Here is a 17,894-nt window from a genome sequence, read left to right as displayed (position 1 = left end):
GAAGCCAGCTTTGATTAACTGCCTTTTAGATTTCCTTTTAAATTAATTCAGGCCAAAATTCAAAGATGTTCAGGCACTCTGAAATCAATGGGGGGGAGAGGGGAGTCAGTCACCTAAACACCTTGGAGGATCTCAGCCCAGTGCCCTGTCAACAGCTTTAGGAAAGCGTAGCTTTCTGTTCATCCACACAGAAGTGCAACGGCACAGGGAGCATCAGTCCCTGCTTCTTCACATTGATCCTGTGCCTTAAAGCACACACAGAATTCAGAGCTGCCCAGCTAGGCTCCAGCTTGGCACAGCTGTGCAAATCCTATAGCCTGTGTTAGACAGGAGTTCAGAGTAGATGAGCACACTGGTCCCTTCTGGCATATCACACTATGAATCTGCGAACTGCCCAGAAACCCAGTAGTGGCCCTGTCACATAACAGAAGCATTCCCATTCAATCCACCACATCCCTGTGGATCTGGTCCCCCCTTTTTGTCAATGGAGATGGGGAGGGAAGCAGTGCAAAGGGCCTTCTGTGTACATCCCTCCCTGACACCAGCAAGAATCACAGGGGCTCTGCTGACATCACCACCAGCCTTTTCCAGGAACCATCAGCAACACTTTCACCACTATCAGTAAGTATTTGTTTCACTCTCGCCCATTCCCTCAGAAGCAAGGCAATTTAAAGGGCTAGTCCCACCCAGTTGGCTGCCTTGTCCTACTGCCACATCATCCACACAGCTCCCCATCCTCCCCACAATAGTGGCCTTTCCAGGAAGGTGAAGTGCCCTTGGCTAATGACAAAGAACAGGATAAAAAAGGAAGACCCTAATCCACTCTACTTGCTCCACCCTGCCTCTGTCAGAATTTCCATCCCGCAGGAAATTCCACCCTTTCGAAGTCAGTTTTTGTTCAGAATTGCAACGAGGAGTGGAGGAGTTCACTGTCAAACAGAAAAGTTCCTTTTGATAACATCAAAATGCTGTGTTTCCACTTTAACATTTCAACTTTTTGTATTATAAACAAGTTGAAATAAACAAGTTGAAATGAAAACATCTTGATTTCCCCCCATCCAAAATGAAGTTTTTTCATAAATCAACACACACCCATGGAATATTTTGATTTTGCTGAATCAACATTTTCCAACACAATTTTTTTAAACCAGATCTACAAAGTATTTTTATCCTTGAAAAACGGTCTTTTTTTAAAAAGGACTTTTTTTTTTTTTTTTTTAATTTACCTTTTTTCTATTAAATGAAAACAAAGTCAAATTTTTCCCTCCCTCTTCTCCCTTTTTTTTATTTCAGTGACAAATTGGAGGAAAGGGAAAGGGTATGGGAGGAGAAAAAATTAGGTTTTGGAACTCAAATATTTTCAACAAATCCATCAGACCTTTTCAAAGCCCATGAAATGAAAAGAATATAGAAGTTTTCAAAATGTTTCACAATTTAAATAATGAAAATAAAAAACTATTTTGCTACCACGCTCTAAAAAGAGAATTCAGACAACAAGGATAGTTAAGCTAATTCTAGAAAATTAAAGACTAAAAATTCTCTCCCCCTTTTTATTAGCCTCCTTTTTATTCCTTCCATTAGTTACCATTTACACTACATCTTACACCACCAGTGCCATGTTCAAATCCAAACACCCTTCTACCATTTGGATTAGAATTTCACCAAAACTCAAAAGCCATCCATGTGGCTGAAGAAAGCATTTTCCTCTAGAAGACGCAGTCTATATTTCAGAAGCCTCTCTTTGACCTCTAGATTTGTTGAATGATTCTTTCCATCAGTCCCTGATTAGATGGAAGGCATCTCCTATTAGAATTCTCTAGCCAGCATGTCACTGGCTACCCTATAGGTAAAAATCATCTGCCCTGAAAGAGTTCATTGTCAAAATACTTGGTTGTTACTTTATTGCCATCTGCTGGTTAATTAGCGGGTGAGATCCAGTTTTACAATCTTCCTTATGTGGGTCCTGTGCCTCTGGGATAAGCTAGATACTGAATTAAGGAAGCAACAGACAGATAAAAGTAGTTGAGTTCAACCCATCCCTAGCTTGTCCCTGCCACCTGCCAGTAGTAAATACAATGAAAATAAGTAGCAGACCATCCCCATTGTGCTGCTGTTGAACAGAATACAAATATTAGTCTTTAAAATACACACACAAGGAGCCCAGTTTAAAAGAACGGGAAGATAAATGAAGAATTGACAGCTGTCATTCATTCTAAATACTTCATCACATCCTGACTGGGCGCTCTGATCCACTCAGCTGGACCAGTGCCTCCACTCAGGCTCCCATTGATTTCAACAGAGCTCCACGAGGGCATCAGGATCTCCCTGCATGGGTCAGTTACACTAGCTGAGCCTGGAGTGGAGAGAGACAAAACCAACATCACAGGAGGGGAGTGAGTTCCTCTCTAGAGGGCCATCTACAGCAAAAGATCCATCACCTGTCTGTTTCAGATGGTAGTGGCGTCCTACGCAGTGGGTAGTATCTGATTCCAAGTACCCACCACCAGATGGCTGCAGGAGCAGGTCTCTGATATGACCAGGATCAACGGCTTTCAGGAGGTAAGGCGTCTAATCTATTTAGACTGGGAGCTGTTCACCGCAGGGACTGTCTCTGCTTATATGTTAGTACAGCTCCTAGCACAACAGAGCTTCAATCTTAATACAAACAACAACAGAGTTAGAAACCCAGTGCAGAACCATTCCCTTTAGTGCTCTCTTGATTGATCAACATGCAGCCAGGAATTAACTGCTCCTTTGACATGCCTGAAGACACAGACAGCACTCTATTCAGAGGATAACGGTCATTGGGATAAAATACAACATGGCTTTACAAAAGGTAGATCATTCCAGACCGACCTGATCTCCTTTTTTGAGAAGGTAACAGATTTATTAGACAAAGGGAATGCAGCGGATCTAATTTACCTAGATTTCCGTAAGACTTTTGATACGGCTCTACATGGAATTATTAGTGAAATGGGAAAAGATGGGGATTAATATGAAAAATGAAAGGTGGATAAGGAACTGGTTAAAGGGGAGACGATGAGTCATTCTGAAAGGTGAACTGTCAGGCTGGAGGGAGGTTACTAGTGGAGTTTCTCAGGGATCGGTCTTGGGACCAGTCTTATTTAACCTTTTTATTACTGGCTTTGGCACAAAAAGTGGGAGTGTGCTCATCAAGTTTGCGGATGACACAAAGTTGGGAGGTATTGCCAATACAGACAAGGATCAGGATATCATACAGGAAGATCGAGCTGACCTTGTAAACTGGAGTCATAGAAATAGGATGAAATTTAATAGTGAAAAGTGCAAGGTCATGCATTTAGGGACTAATAAGAATTTCTGCTATAAGCTGGAGATGCATCAGTTGGAAGTGACAGAGGAGGAGAAGGATCTGGGCGTATTGGTTGATCACAGCATGACTATGAGCTGCCAATGTGATGGGGCCGTGAAAAAAGCTAATGCGGTCCTTGGATGCATCAGACGAGGTATTTCCAGTAGAGATAGGGAGGTGCTAGTACCATTGTACAAGGCGCTGGTGAGACCTCATCTGGAATACTGTGTCCCTGTCTGTGTGTATGAGCATCAATGAAAGTACCAATTAAAACATGTGTCAATGAAGTATCCTTTATTAGCAAGAATCTCTGTATTTGTAACGCACAATATTGATATTGTTACAGTGTTGATCCTGTTTCCCTGGTATTTGCATTATTGATACTATTTACCAAATTTCTGTGTTCACAATAAACGTGGCTTGTTGCCTTATCCCCTTAAAAATACCCTATGATATTTGTTATTTGAGTAACAGACATACCCATGAAACTAGTTGTGTGGAACTGGTCTAGGCTGCCCAAGAGGCACACGAATAAAGCATCTCCAAGGGGTATTCCACAGGCAGGATAGGCCAGAACTTACAGCTGCTCTTCCCCTGTGGAATTTCCCTTTTCATTCTCACAGGGCACCTGTCACCATCTGGCCTCTCTGGGGGTAACCCCTATGCCCCACAGGGCAGCCTCATCTTGCTTTGGGTTCTGGAGTTAACTATGCAATACCCTAATCTGTGTAATTGTGCAGTCTCATCCCTGAATCAGATTGTGAGCTCTTTGGTGCAGGGAACCATGCTTTATTGTGCATATTTGCTTAGCACCTAGCTCAACAGGCCCTGGTCGAAGCCTATCAGTGTTACGACTATAAAAATAAATGGCATTTGGTATCTATTGCCAGCTACCTCTGATAGGGAGTTACCTTGTGAATACAGACCTGGGCCTGCACAATAAATGATATCACCTAGCTCTTCTCCAGTGTTTTTCCATGAGTAGATCTCACAGCACTTTACAAAAGGAGTTCAATAGTATTATTAGAGCTGGATGGGAAATGGCTTTCCTGTCCTCAGGAAAATTTGAGACGGCAAAATCATTTTCCCATTCCATCTCGGGATGTAGCCAAAACCTTTTGAAATTTTTCATGAAACGAGCAAGACACCCACCCCAGAACAGCCAATGATCTGCTGGCAAGGACACGCACCTGGCACGTGAGAGAGAGGCTCAAGTCCCTGCTCTGCCCAGTTCCCAGTGAGGGGAGTCAGGCACCTAAATCGCTCTGAAACTTTGGCTCAAGTGCCTTGCCCAAGATCCCAAAGGACATCTGTAGCAGAGCAGGGAACTGGACACAACTCTCTGAAATCACTGTTTAATGCCTAATCCACTACACCATCCTTCCTCTCTATTAGCTGCAGCATAGGGAACTGAAAATACTGAAGTCATCAACTAGTAGGCAAGGGCATGGTTCCGCACAGACCTGAGGGCTCTAAACTCCCATTGTCTTCAGCGGGAACAGAGGATGCTGCTCGGCAGTTCAAAAGATGGGTCAGTGAAGGCCTGATCCAATCTCCACTGAGGTCAATGGAAAGATTCTATTTATTGGATCAGATGATGAAATGGTGAAATTCCTTGGCCTGCATCTCTCAGAAGATCAGACAAGATCATCATAAGGGTCCCTTCTAGTTTTAAAAAGCTAAAATACAGTCAAAATTTTACTTTAAAATATTTATCATGTTGGGCTTGATCCTCCACTGTCTGACATCAGTGTAGCTCTACTGAAATCAGTGGAGAATTGGAAACATTAACTCTATGTATATTCTGGAAGAGATTACAGTTCTAAAGACAGGGATAGGGGGCTGGGGAGGGGTGGGGGAGGAGAAGAACATCTATTTTTGTTTTGGCAGATTTAGGCAGTCTGTAAAGAGTTTTACAGTTCGTATCAGTCAGTGTCTGGTATGGACTTAAAGATGAAGATTGCTGCCCACTTGAGCAGTACTAAACAGGGGTTGCTAAAAAGGAAAAAAATAAAACAAATTACAGTAAGTGCTTTTTTGAAAAAAGTAATTGTTGTAATTGCAGATAACATGAGACAGAAATGTATTCTTGGCTCATTAGCTCTTAGGCGGGTTATTTTTAAACGTTTCAGAAGGAATACTGATTAATGGACTGGATATGCTGGAAATGAAATCTCTCAAGCTTTAAAAATAAAAGACATTAAACAACATTAGGGTGGAGAGAAAGTCACAAAAGCAAGAAGCTTCTTAAGGCTGTTACGTCACCTGTAACTCGCTGCTTGGTGTGACTATGGATAGAAGGATGGCCTGTTAGTTTAGCACATCGAAATGTGACCATGTGGGGGGCAAATCTTGCCTAACTCTTACTCAGTCAAAATTCCCTTTATAAGAGAGTCCTAGGAAAAGTGACAATTATGTTCTTTTGGTAGGATTTAACGAAAACCAACCAACCAACCAAACGCTTTACCAAAGGGATAGTTCATCACCTCATGTCTGCATTATGGCAACATCCTTTTCTTTGGCCTTGACAAGTGCAATCTTGCGCCACTCAGAGTGCAGCTGGAAAGACCATTTTCCTAGTCTATTATTTAGACCATACCACCCTCTGCTAACTCCCTTTTTTCATAGCATCCCACACAAACTACCTGTCTTCACACTAAAAGCCCTTTGTGACCGGTCCTCACTCTACCCATCTACTTTCTTAACACTTCACACAAGGAAATGCAGTTTCATTCTACCCAAGCCAAGTGTTTTTCCCACAACTGGCAATGAACCAAAAAAAATCCATCATTTGACCAGCTCTATTAAGAATGACAAGTTAGGGAAATTAGCAATTTTCAGCGCAATTTCCACTGATATTTAAAATAGCATCATGTGTTTAACTGAGAACAGAATTCAGCCCTTTGAAATTAGATGCAGAGATTAGAAATATTTTAATTTTACACTGGAATTTTCCTTTAATAAGAAATCCACTATACTAAATTATAAAAAAAGGCACAAAACCACATCAATTTAACAAGAGAATGTGACCTGTAACTAGTTAAATTGGCTGCCTGAGCTGGCCATTAGTTTATAGAGAAACGCTTTTATATTAATTATTATTATATATAATACATATTATTGATTTATAAAGGAATGCTGTTGTGGTGTGTTTACGCAGCCGAATAGGGAGGAGCTCCGGTGCTTAGGAGCATGAAACTAGGACCAGGAGTCCTGGGTGCTATTCCTGGCTTGGTAATTGACTTACAGTGTAATATCAGGCCCAAACTGAGTTGTGCCCACTAATTTTTAGTGCAGACCATGAGACACCTAAAACCTGAATTGAAGAGGCACTTGAAATCCTCAACACCAAAATGAAGTCACTGCGAGGTGCAAATACTCTGTGCCTCTGAAACTCATGTCTTGGATTAGGCACCTGGAAGTTCAAGGACACATTTGAAAATTTGGGGCTCAACCCCCCTTTGACTCAGTTTCCCCATCTGTAAGATGGATGTAACAATGCTTATACGGGTGTGGGGAGATAGAAGTGTTAACAATATATACTCCAGTGTCCTAGATGTGCAGAGTGTTGGGAAAAGGAGCTATGGCTATTATGAAACATCAGGAACACCATAAAGCCACACATACAAGATTATGACCAGTGGGCTTTATTCCTGACACACACTGCATTCTGATTATTTGCATTGTCACAATTCTTTATTACATCATATTTTATTTAACACCAAGCAGCATCCTGAAGGCAGAGCACTCCTGTTTTGAACCCAAAGAACTGGCACTGAGACTGCCATTCGCTTCACTTTGAGGAATCTTTATTAATAGAAACCCAACTAGAAGAGAAGATATTCTTGGACTGTCTCCCCTTAGACACGTGACCACATAGGTCTTTCCTACCCTGAAAATCTGGTTTCTACATGACTTGCACTTATTGTATAAAGTGCTGTCACCTCTACAAGTCTGGAGTTCATTTTCTGAACCGAAGATTTAGTTTATTGTAGAGATAGGTCCCAGGTAATTCCCGGAATCCAACCACCCCCATGTGTCAAAGGCAAGGTTACAAATCTGAACCAGGCTCAAGGTCCCAATTATGTAGTCACGTAGCAAACCAGATCCCAACATCCCAATACCCTCCCTTTCCCATCTTCCTCCCACACAGAGGTGCTGAAATTCTGTACACGATCCATGTTGACATGTGTGCTTATGGGAGATTGGCCACAAAGCAGAAGACAGATCTGAATTCTTCTCAGATTTTAAGGCTTTCCAGGAGCCAGACCCAAATTTTACACATCAGATGTGCTGTATCTAGCTTAAGGTTTTAAATGGCACCCATCATCTTAAGTAGCTGAGCCTCTTTTTAGGCACTATCTGAACTTGGACACTGAACTCACTTGCCTTAGAAGTCTAAACAAGTTCAGTAGCAGATCCAGAACCAGGTTTTTTTGTTTGTTTGTTTTTGCAGTAGCCCTAATCATGGCCTCACTGTGCTTGGTGCTGCACAAAAAGTCACTCCTTGTCCTTACAGAGCTTCCGGTTCAAATACAAACTGCACAGCTCAGTTAATCTCTAATATGTACAGGGAAACAATATTTAACAAGGAGGCAATTCATCCCATGGAGTGTGAGGAGGGGAGGGGAACCGAGCATGCTCTCAGACACAGTACACTCAGAAAAAATAATTTGCCATATTTAGATGTCAATATGCCCCACCTACTGCTATATAGTTTGAGAGATTCAGCTTGGCAAGTGCTATTGTGATCTCGCTTCTCCAAAAAGCAACCTGCAACTCTCTAGCAGAAGGGTGAGTGATTACCAACGTCCAGTACAGATTTTATCGCTTCTTTTCATTGGTGTCTGCATAGGATTTTGCCATTGACATGTTATTTAAAAACCTCTTACTCTATCCTGTATTGTGAATCGCAGAGCTATTTAACCATCATTTGTTTTCAGTTACTCTTAAGTGACCTGGATAAAAGGGACTGCTCATGGATCCACAGTAACTCATGACCGAAAGACTGATCTTTAAAGCAAAAGGAATTGCATTGATGTAAGCAGGACCAGAACTCACTTCAAGCTGAGTTATCTGAGAGCATATCTAATAATCATCCAGATACGTTACCTGATGACTGCATGGTTAGATCCTAAAAGAACTGGCTGTTTCTTCCTGCCCATTCAATGTTAATTGCTCTGGGATTGTAAAACTATCATTGACAATGTTTTGTAATGGGTATAGTTACATGTTGGATCCAAAACCTTGTATCTATAGATTCTTTTCCTGGGGAAAAAAGGAATGATGGAAGAGCTCTATTCATCTGTTAATTTGCTTCTATTTAAACTATGTGGTGTTGTATTTAGGGGAAATGCCACAAAGCACATTAAAAGAAAAATGTATCCAGTGGGCTTTGTTGCGGAATTTAGCCTCAGCGGGTGGGAAGGAGGTAAATCATATTCAAACTTGCATATTCTTGTGATATCTTCTGTGGACTGAAGCAATTTCCTAATGTTCTGTTTACGAATAGGCTAAATCCTTCTGTTCTAACTCAATCCTTACTCTCCTAACGATCCCATTGACTCTCAGGTCAGTTTTACTTGAGTGAACATGGCATAATTTGGCTGTACAGAAATATGCAGAATACAGGAAGGAGTTGGCATCACTACCTTTTCTCCTCAAGAATACCACCTCGCCTCTCTAAGAAGCACTTTGGGACCCTGAGACTTTACCATCATTCATTCCCAGCATACCCCTGCAATATAGGCAAACCAACCAAAGGGAAAACTAAGCTTCAGGAAGGTTAAATGATTTATGCAAGGTCAGGGGAAGCCAGTGGGAGAACTCCTCAGCTCTAACCAGTGGCCAGGAAGTACAGGAAATGATGTAGTGGCATCCACCCATCCCATCTTCTATGTTTCAAGCCAACCAACAGGATATTGTCCAGTGCCTCTCACTGTCCAGGTATTTAAAATGCACCCTGGTACCTGTGCACGTGTCTCTTGTTCATCTTTCCATTCTAGCCTGCCGCTCGGATGGACAAGATTGGTAAGGACAAAAATCCCATCCAGACATAGACCTTTGAGCTGAATGCATGGTGGTAGGTACATTACTCTTTCCTATCCCCCTCATAGCTATCGCACGCATTTTCCTGCCTTTTTCCCTTTTATGTGATGCATTCGGAGACAGCGGTCAGCAGTTCATTTCACTCCCCTTAGCTGGGTCCACAGAACTGATTAAATGGGGAGCCTGATTTAGTAGCCCTTTAAAAAAAAAAAAAAAGTTACCCACAGATTTCTGCGATTAACGAAACACCCAAAAAATACTTCCACGGGAAGAAGCTGTTAACCTACTGTGGAACAATTTGTCAGGGGTGCGAGCTATGTACCTTGCACTGTGAACCCAGCTGAAAAGTGACTACTTTTTACTTCCCACCAAAAGTGAAGCCTTGTGAAAAGGCAACTTACTATGATCAATAAAATAGCCTTCTTATTAGCACAGAATGAGTTGGGACATTAGAGACCTGATCCAAAACCCACTGACGTCAGTGGAAAGACTCCCATTGGATCGGGTCCTACATGGTCAGAAAAGTATTTCCACATTATAAACATGAACAGTTTCAAACTTTTTATTATGATGGGTCCATACTATGCAATTGATTTTAAGCAGATTTTACCCCGCATTTATGTCAATGCTTAACATCCAATGGTACAACATGGGTTGTGGCTATCAATTATTTTTTTTACCCTACAGCAATTCCCTAACGTTGTAGGTTCAAAGGTAAATGGGGTTGGGTGAAGAACAGAAAAGGGTAATTAAAAACTAATAAGCCCCTGATTTAAAGCCCACTGAAGTCAGTGGGAACAGCATCTTCCCGCAGACCCCTTTTCAGTATTCTTAACTCGCATTTTGCAGCATATAAAGAACAATCTTGTGGCATTTTAGTTCTTTAGAAGTTAGAAAAGCCCTGAATGCCTTACTTAATTCTCAATGGAAGAAGCATCTAAATCCAGAAGGCCATTTTGAAAATAGCAACCCTTGACCTTAACCTCTGGGTAATGCTGGAATATTAATGTTTATGAAGTCCTTTGAGACTCCTAGATGAAGAGGGCTATCTACAAACTACTTGTCTTCTCTTTAAATGGCCCACCACTGTACCTATCATGTTGACGCCTACCTATGCTCCACCAATCATACCAGCCATCATTACCCTGAACTACAGGTTTAGACTGGCAACCTCTGTAAACTCTTTCCCTCATTACCCTGAACTACAGGTTTAGACCGGCAACCTCTGTAAACTCTTTCCAGCATGAGTGGACTATGACTAGTGCATTTTACTGTGACCTAGGGTGGAGAGGCAATCTGGTAAAAGTCAAAACAATTTTGAGCAAAGCTGACATCTTCAGTTCATGCCCTTGGATGTGTGGGTCTTGAGTTTTTTGCATTTGATTATACATTAGCCGTTATTGCCTGAAGGATTATATATGTGCTTTCCCACACAAACAGCAGCAAGGGATAGAAGACAAATGAGTTCGGGTCAGCCCGTACTCAGACAAAAAAATAAACAGAAGGTGTTTTCGTCTCCCTTTGAAACCAATGGAAGTTTTGCCCTGGATCATGAAGGGAGCAGAGTACCATGTGTGTGTTACCTATTTTCTGTATTACTGCATCTGAAGAAGAGAGCTGAAGTCTCTCGAAAGCTTATGCCTGCAAATATTAAATTTGTTAGTCTTTAAAGTGCCACAGAACTCTTGTTGTTTTTGCTGTATACAGACTAACACGGCTACCCCTCTGGAACTGTGTGTGTGTGTATGTCACCCATATCCACTCAGAGTGGAGCTCTGCCTCCCTCTAGTGATGAGCAAGCCACTCCCGTGGTTGATGAGCCTCTCACCTCCTTGGCTAGCAGAGCTTGTTTTAGGAGCCAGAGGTCACAGGTTCACTCCCCACTGCAGACAACATAACCAGGGCTGTGGTGCAACCTAGGCATCGATTTGGTGCTTCAAGGCTATGGGTGAAATTCACCCCCATGCAGCTGGCCAGCACAACGCTCACGCCTCTCTCAAGCCCGCCAGACCTTCAGAAGAAGATTTGTGCTGGCACTCTGCACAGGTGTGCGTTTTAGTGTACCGGCACAGAGGTACAACATAGTAATTACATGCACCATTGTGTGCTCTGCACACCCTGGGGCAGTGCAGGGTTGGGATCACGTTTTGGGGGCATGGCTTGGGGTGCATTTTAAAGTTTTTCCTTTAAAAACATAGTTTTTCCTTTCCTGTACAGTATTTCACGGCGGTTCAGTCAGAATGGAAGTTACTTGTGAAGATTGATATTGCAGCACAGAAGCCAGAAAATACTTCATTTTATAAGTAGGGAAGAAGAGAGGTCAATCATATTGTAAAAGCCACTCTTTACACGAGTTGCTCTGCTAATGCAAAGCCGAACAGCTATCGAGCCTAGCATGAGAGGCAAATTATACGTTTAAATGAGAGTCACTAGAGAGAGTATTTCAGGATTCGCGGAATTTCCTTCAGCTATGAGCACAAATGGAAAGCATCATTGAAGCCCCATGGAGAATTGAGAGGAGATGGATTAAACTTGCACAGACTTGAGTTTCTTTGGAACTTGGCTCAAGTTCTAAGCGCTGCCAGGAATGAATCTCTCATTGCTCCCTGTAGTTATGTGTATATACAGTAAAAACAACCACGGAAGGGTCTGTCTCCCATCCCAACAGTTCTCAGAGCTGCAGAGGACTCCTCCAAACACTGAGCTTCTGACATGGCTAAAATTCCCACTAGCAATCTGCAACCTTCTCCTTCCACCCCCAGAGGCCTCTTCTCTCTTCCAATGTATGAAATCACACACCTCCTTATGGTTAAACAAGAAGCCATTTATTAAACAAAACTACTGCAGATCAACAGGCTTTCACTCAGCTCAAGTTCCACTAGCATCCCTTTTGTACCTGAAGCCATGTGCTGGAAGTCTATATGTCACGGAGACATCTAGTGGCTGAACAACATTCTTCAGGCAAACAAGTCATTGCACTCCCCATATGATGCTGTCACAGTATAGCAGAAGCTCTCAAGCTAAACACTTCTCAGTATAGAGAAGGGGATGCTGCTGGCAAGATGTGAGAGCTTCTTCGGCTGGGAATTTGTTCCCCATTCCCTTTCCAAAGCCTGGCTCCAACCTCCTGGGCGTGCTGCAAAGCCCACTTTTGCCCCAGAGGTTTGGGAAGGGAGTAGGCTTTCTGGGAGGAGGTGGTGACAGGAGTGTCAAGAGGCTCGTTCTTCATCTGGTTTGTCGGGGCAGATGGTGAACTTCATGGAGCACCTACATAAAGTTACTCTTGCACCTAGAGCATTGGCAGAGACAGGGCCCTGGCAGGTAAGCACCGCAGGGCAGGAAATTCACCTTCGGCTGTAAAATAGGGCATCATATGGTACAGCACTGTACAATAACCCATTAGAGCGCGCCAGCCTGACTATTTCACTTCACAGGCTCAGTGAACAGCTCTGCCTCTTCTCAAGGACAACCAGCACTGCTCATGGCACTCCACTACCATGTAAACGAGGGTAGCAGAGATAGGTCGCTGCTAGATTGACAATTCATCCCTCACCAGCCCTGCCATGCATCTTACTTCTCCTCCCCCCATACCCCCACTTCACCTAATAAGCCTTCATTCTGCCCATGTCCTCAAGCCCCCCCTCCTCCCCCACACATGGGAAGGGCTGGGGCACAGGAGGTTGCCTTGTCACAGAGGAGATGGGTGAGGGAGAGAGAAAATGGTGCTAACTTCTCCATTCCCAGTGTCCTTCAGTGCATATCCCCTAAATAGATGTTCCCCTCCACACTCGCCTCCACAGTACAGGGATCCCTGTGTGCCAGTTTGGAAATCTGGTCACTTTAGATATGTGAAACTACAATGCTGCATGGTCCAATGGATGGGGCACTGGACTGGGACTCAGGAGACCTGGATTCTAATCCCAGCTCTTCCACTGACCTGCTGTGTGATCTTGTGCGGGTTTCCTCCCTTCTCTGTGCCTCAGTTTCCACTTTACACCACTCTTCTTTATTTAGACTGCAAGCTCTTCAAGGCAAAAACAGTCTCTTGCAATGTGTATGTACAGAACCTAGCACAACAGAGCCCGATCTTGTTTGGGGCCCCTAGCTCCCACCATAATAATATGGTTATCATCAAGGGGCTGGAAATCAAAGGCAACACGGTAGGAATTTCAGGGAGTTGCTGTTGTTTGTCCATAGTTGCTGCTGTTATATAAACACCTCTTGTTTAAAACAAACTGCAATTCCATACATCATGACACTCACCTTTCCCCTACTCTCTGTGCCTTCCCTGGTTCTCTCTTCATTTTTAACATCACTTTTGCTGCTGCTTTGGTACCTGAGAACATTCTTTCAGGACCTGGGGAAGATTCTCTATTCACTTTCTCCCCACCCTGGTCAAGTGCACAAGAGAGAAGTCACCATGCTAGTTCATGAGACAGGATGCACAGCTGACCAGCAATGAGATAGGGGAACTTACTATACACAAAGTGCTGCTGAATACACAAAGTAAGACTGAAAAAGTTAAAATCTCTCCACCCCAATCCCCAAAAAACACCCTTGCAGACATTCTGGGGGATTACGGGTAACAATCTCAGATTCAACAATTTCCAATGGCAATGGGATTTGCAACTTGACTGCGCCACTTTCACCAAAATTGTAGGCAATGTCTTTTAAATGCACCTCAAGCTCATCAAAGTTTAATTGAAAAAAAATGGAGGAGAGGGATTTCAATTAATTTTTTTTCAAATTTGTTTCCCTCGTTCTTGGACCACAGAGCTGGTCACCTTCCCCCCCCCAATTTCAGAGAAATTTGGAAATTGGATGAAAAACTAGCAAGAAAACAAAAAAGGGGGGGAATTATTTGGGCAGATCCCCATGTTTTTCACCAATTTTACTGACTAAAGCATACTAAGGATGTAAACAGCTGCTCTTAGGCAACAAATAACTTCGGGAAGCTGGCATTCTGGAATCACAGAATGGAGAATTTACACTAAGTCACCAGGGAAAGAATTCCCAAGGAAGGTTAAGTCGACTGAGGGATATTCTCCCCGCAAAAGAACGTTGAAAGTATTTATATAGCCCCTCATCAGCACAGTCACTGCAAGTCTCACAACCTTGAACGTATTTATCCTCACAACAGGTATGGTGGTGCTATCACCCCATTTTGCAGAGAAGGTCCTGAGACGCTAAGTGACTTGTCCAAGGACACACAGGGAAGCTGTAGCAGAGCAGGGAATGGAACCCAGGTCTCCCATGTCCTAAGCTAATTCACTAGCCTCTTGATCACCCTAAAGGAATGGAACCCTCGGTTCTTGGGACGTTTAGGGTGCTCTTACGCAGCAGCTGGGGCGGCCAGCTAGAAAAGCTGTACATACACTAGCTCTGCTCCAGCCAGCACCTAAAATGAGCAGTGTAGCCATACCCAGTGAGGCAGGCAGAAGTGTACTCAAGCAGCTAGCCCAACAGGCTGCCCGAGCCGCACACGGCCCCACTGCTAGTTTTAGGCGCTAGCTCAGAGTAGGATTACCCAAGCCAGGAATCACAGCTCCCTTAAAATCAAAGCCAGCGCTACTCTTTTCAGCAAGGGTGAGGCCTCGGCTGGAGAACAGGGATAGTCGGGGCAGGAGGGGTGCCAGGGAATGGAAATTTGATTTTGATTTACAAGTTTCCAGAATCCTAACCGAAAATCACTGCATTCCATACAGGGCTAGTCTAGAGCCTAAACTTCATCCTGTCATGTTCGCTGATCACTCAGTGCTAAAGGAACTTGGATGAGAACTTGTCTGAGAAGCTCAGCGCTTTGAGGCACATTCCCCAATACCACACACGCAATTACCCCAGATAAAGAGGTGTACCTTTCTCTCCACACCTTTGAAACACACATGGCTCCCACTCTTGCCCCTGTTGAAGTCAGCAGCAGATTTTATTCTACACATAGAGAAAACTCTCTCTCCAGAGAGAGAACTGCTCACTGTGCTAAATGCTCTGAATGCTCATCATGACAGTGCAATGCATTCGAGTCCCACTAAAGGACTTGATCCCACATTCACAAAGAACAGGGCAAAGGCTGCTATCATGATTAACAATGCTGATTGATCCACAGGGCTGCCCTCTAAAATAAACAGCAGCTGATAATGGTAACTACGGGGAAGGGTTTGTCAGGTTTTTTTCATTTTGTGCGTTTGGTTTTTTTAAACTAACTCTTTCAATGTGGTGTCACATGAACAGTGGTCAGGCCACCAGGAGGAAAGCAAGAGGAATGTGTCAAAACAGACTGCTGGGATTTTAATTCCAAGAACTACCTTACCAAGAACTACCCACAGTGGCAACTTATCAGGGGGACAGGTTGTGCCTGAACAATTACAAGCAAATCAGTGAAATGCAAAGAAAAGCTTTTATGTTATTATCATAGTGTAGTTGTTTAAAATCAGGTATTTGCAACTATTTAAGAAAAGCTCTGGGCATGTGTGTGTCTTCCCCATCCCCCTGTAAGATTGTCACAAGTATAAGCAATTTTGGGTCACTCATTTTCAGATGCCGAAATTGAAACACCTTAAAAGAGCCCAGTTTTCAGGGTGTGCTGAGCACCTGCCCTCTGAAAAACAAGTCCCTTTAAGGTATTTACAGCTGCATAGTCAAAATCTTGTGTCAATTTTTTATCTAAGGCTCCTGGCTACTCACTCACCACAGCCTGGCAACATTTATTTCACCTAAACATTTCTCTGCTGCTTTGGAGTGCAGTTATAAGCATCAAAGTGAGTGGAAGAGTGCAATTTTGGAGTTCCACATTTATTCTCACTCTACAATTCATACCCAGGGCTGAGTTCTTTAGCTAATATAACAGGTGAAATGCTACTTGAAGTTGTACCGCACGTGCCTGGGTGGCAGGAGAGCTCACTAACAGACATCTGTGAAAGCATCTGGAAGATGGCAACGCAAGGCTCCATTCTCTAAAAGGCAGTGCTACAAACCAGTTCTCTTCATCAGGGAGGAAAGTGCTGCAGTCTGAATTTTGCTGGCCTTGTGTAATGCAGAATTGACTCTAGCCCCATCTTCCATAGCTGAATTAGACCTATATTTTAGCTTAAACAGCACCTCTCCACAGCTCTACATGCTGTACGTACACAAAATACAACAAACAAGTGATTACCTGGCCAAGCCCCTGATCCTCTAAATCACAAAGTTTGGGCAGACCCTTGCACAAAACCCCAGTGACTTAGACAGGCATCTGTCACATGTTGTAACTTATAAAATGGGGGTCCAGGACTCAGGCTTGATTTACTCTCTCCCACCCAACAATAACCATCCCATACAATCACCTCTCACCCTCAAACCAGGCAACTGACAGAGTTAATAGAAACTAAATACATTCAGGCTAGAAATTAAGCAGATGAACCCTTAATAATAATAATCTCTAACTCTATGGCACTGGTGAATGGGTCAATCTCTTCCAGGAAGTTTCTGAAGACTGTAATAGAGGATAAAGGAGTAAAAGCTAAGGGCAACAGCATGCCTGCAAAAAGCTCAGGTTAAAAACCAACAGCTAAGACTTACCTCCTGGAAGAAAGATGACCAGCTCTGAGTGCATGTCTTGTCTGAGTTAACCAGTGCCTTTGTTTGGTCTGTTTTTGCTCCTCTTTGCTTCTAGATCTTCTACCTTGGCTAACCAAGGCTTTTTACTAGTTCTTTCCTCTTACTGTGTGGATACCCCAGGAGAGAAGATAACACAAACTCCAGAAGGTAACATTATTATTAAGGACTCCCCCCACGCAGTTCAGAAGAGCTTTTCGGGAAGCTTTAGGTTACACCATCTACAATGAAGGACAGAGAAGTTGCACTTGCTACCTGGGTTGGTTGGTTGCTTTCTTTGAGTAGGTATTAAGATGAAAGATGACAGGGAAGTCTCCTGCTGGAAAAAGCTAACACGCCTCACCTGGAAAGACCAAACAACTGACTAATGAGATGAGATAGGTGACACCTGCTTACTCCTGGGTACTTAAGTTAAAAGGTTTGTCTAACGGGGTGTGTTTGAAGGCAATGGTAGAGAGGTGTCATGTGGCCAGATGCCATCTGGTCACACTAACCCAGCACAACACCTATTCAAATCCCACAGCATGTCTCTTTAGCTCCCTAGAGTGGAACTTCAGTAGTGCATCAAGTGCATGCTGGGCCTGTGGGAGAGGTCATCCTGAGGTATCTGCCAATAGCAGAATGCCAAGAAGTCAGCAGCAAACTCTTCTCTCAGGAAACCCTCAAGGCATAAGTCCTGTTCCACAGCACCTGGGGCAGTACAGGAAGGGGGGATGGGGCAGCAATGAGGTCAGACCAGTAAAGGGATGTGACCCAGACTGTCAAGGCAAAACTTTATTACAGGTTTCAGCTCAGCGTGTTTTTCTTACACGTCTTTGACCCCCCACCCATTCGCTTACAGGGGAAGCTCTTGCCACATTCTTTTTTTTTCTTCAGAAAAAGCAGCAGCATCTAACAGCAACACCAAACCTACAACAGCGAGGCA

General features: G+C 43.4%; 1 long non-coding RNA gene across 1 annotated transcript in view; it reads right to left on the bottom strand.

Annotated features, from left to right (window-relative positions):
* LOC137151590 (uncharacterized) overlaps positions 1–17,233 on the bottom strand; it is a 342,333-nt gene extending 325,100 nt beyond the window's left edge. The window contains exon 1 of the long non-coding RNA XR_010919315.1: positions 16,934–17,233. This is a non-coding gene — a long non-coding RNA (uncharacterized lncRNA). The remainder of the gene's footprint in view (positions 1–16,933) is intronic.
* Positions 17,234–17,894: the final 661 nt, after the last annotated feature.

Source organism: Emydura macquarii, unplaced genomic scaffold (assembly GCF_026122565.2).
Source record: "Emydura macquarii macquarii isolate MOO-44397 ecotype Brisbane River unplaced genomic scaffold, CSIRO-AGI_Emac_v2 contig_1110, whole genome shotgun sequence".
Classification (NCBI taxonomy): domain Eukaryota; kingdom Metazoa; phylum Chordata; order Testudines; family Chelidae; genus Emydura; species Emydura macquarii.
This window is presented reverse-complemented; position numbering and strand designations above follow the sequence as displayed.